We start from the raw sequence: 2753 nt of genomic DNA, 5'->3' as shown, positions 1-2753 counted from the left end.
AAGGCTTTTCTAGGCTTGAGTGACTATAAATGAACTTTTCTTGACAATGGATGGCTTTTGCTCCGGGTTTCTAGAGGTAAACATTCAATTACAATATGTTTTAATCAAAAAATGTAAAAAAAATTCAAACTAAATTCAATAATAAGATTATAAAGGCATTTAAACCGAGTAATAAGGCTTTTCTACGCATGAGTGACTATAAATGAACTTTTCTTGACAATGGATGGCTTTCGCTCCACGTTTCCCGAGGCAAACAATCAATTACAATCTGTTTTAATCAAAAAATGTAAAATCAATTCAAAATAAATTCAATAATGGGACTATAAAGGCATTTAAACCGAGCAATAAGGCTTTTCTAGGCATGAGTGACTATAAATGATCTTTTCTTGACAATGGATGGCTTTCGCTCCAAGTTTCCCGAGGTAAACAATCAACTAGAATATGTTTTAATCAAAAAATGTAAAAAAAAATCAAAATAAATTCAATAATGGGATTATAAAGGCATTTAAACCGAGTAATAAGGCTTTTCTAGGCATGAGTGACTATAAATGAACTTTTCTTTACAATGGATGGCTTTCGCTCCAACTTTCCCGAGGCAAACAATCAATTAGAATCTGTTTTAATCAAAAAATGTAAAAAAAATTTAAAATAAATTCAATAATGGGATTATAAAGGCATTTAAACCGAGTAATAAGGCTTTTCTAAGCATGAGTGACTATAAATGAAGTTTTCTTGAGAATGGATGGCTTTCGCTCCAAGTTTCTCGAGGTAAACAATCAATTAGAATATGTTTTAATCAAAAAATGTAAAAAAAATCAAAATAAATTCAATAATGGGATTATAAAGGCATTTAAACCGAGTAATAAGGCTTTTCTAGGCATGAGTGACTATAAATGAACTTTTCTTGACAATGGATGGCTTTCGCTCCACGTTTCCCGAGGCAAACAATCAATTACAATCTGTTTTAATCAAAAAATGTAAAAACAATTCAAAATAAACTCAATAATGGGATTATAAAGGCATTTAAACCAAGTAATAAGGCTTTTTCTAAGCATGAGTGACTATAAATGAACTTTTCTTGACAATGGATGGCTTTCGCTCCACGTTTTTCGAGGCAAACAATCAATTACAATCTGTTTTAATCAAAAAATGTAAAAACAATTCAAAATAAATTCAATAATGGGATTATAAAGGCATTTAAACCGACCAATAAGGCTTTTCTAGGCATGAGTGACTATAAATGATCTTTTCTTGACAACGGATGGCTTTCGCTCCACGTTTCCCGAGGCAAACAATCAATTAGAATATGTTTTAATCAAAAAATGCAAAAAAAATTCAAAATAAATTCAATAATGGGATTATAAAGGCATTTAAACTGAGTAATAAGGCTTTTCTAGGCTTGAGTGACTATAAATGAACTTTTCTTGACAATGGATGGCTTTTGCTCCATGTTTCTAGAGGTAAACATTCAATTACAATATGTTTTAATCAAAAAATGTAAAAAAAATTCAAAGTAAATTCAATAATGGGATTATAAAGGCATTTAAACCGAGTAATAAGGCTTTTCTACGCATGAGTGACTATAAATGAACTTTTCTTCAAAATAGATGGCTCTCGCTCCACGTTTCCCGAGGCAAACAATCAATTACAATCTGTTTTAATCAAAAAATGTAAAAACAATTCAAAATAAATTCAATAATGGGATTATAAAGGCATTTAAACCGAGTAATAAGGCGTTTCTAGGCATGAGTGACTATAAATGAACTTTTCTTGACAATGGATGGCTTTCGCTCCACGTTTCCCGAGGCAAACAATCAGTTACAATCTGTTTTAATCAAAAAATGGGAAAAAATTCAAAATAAATTTAATAATGGGATTATAAAGGCATTTAAACCGAGTAATAAGGCTTTTCTAGGCATGAGTGACTATAAATGAACTTTTCTTGACAATGGATGGCTTTCGCTTCACGTTTCCCGAGGCAAACAATCAATTACAATCTGTTTTAATCAAAAAATGTAAAAACAATTCAAAATAAATTCAATAATGGGATTATAAAGGCATTTAAACCGAGTAGTAAGGCTTTTCTAGGCTTGAGTGACTATAAATGAACTTTTCTTGACAATGGATAGCTTTTGCTCCATGTTTCTGAGGTAAACAATCTATTACAATATGTTTTAATCAAAAAATGTAAAAACAATTCAAAATAAATTCAATAATGGGATTATAAAGGCATTTAAACCGAGTAATAAGGCGTTTCTAGGCATGAGTGACTATAAATGAACTTTTCTTGACAATGGATGGCTTTCGCTCCACGTTTCCCGAGGTAAACAATCAATTACAATCTGTTTGAATCGAAAAATGTAAAAACAATTCAAAATAAATTCAATAATGGGATTATAAAGGCATTTAAACCGAGTAGTAAGGCTTTTCTAGGCTTGAGTGACTATAAATGAACTTTTCTTGACAATGGATAGCATTTGCTCCATGTTTCTGAGGTAAACAATCTATTACAATATGTTTTAATCAAAAAATGTAAAAAGAATTCAAAATAAATTCAATAATGGGATTATAAAGGCATTTAAACCGAGTAATAAGGCTTTTCTAGGCATGAGTGACTATAAATGAACTTTTCTTGACAATGGATGGCTTTCGCTTCACGTTTCCCGAGGCAAACAATCAATTACAATCTGTTTTAATCAAAAAATGTAAAAACAATTCAAAATAAATTCAATAATGGGATTATAAAGGCATTT

The sequence above is a fragment of the Theobroma cacao genome, unplaced genomic scaffold (genome assembly GCF_053813885.1).
Source record: "Theobroma cacao isolate CCN51 unplaced genomic scaffold, ASM5381388v1 tig011, whole genome shotgun sequence".
Lineage (NCBI taxonomy): Eukaryota > Viridiplantae > Streptophyta > Magnoliopsida > Malvales > Malvaceae > Theobroma > Theobroma cacao.
Note: the sequence above shows the minus strand (reverse complement) of the source record.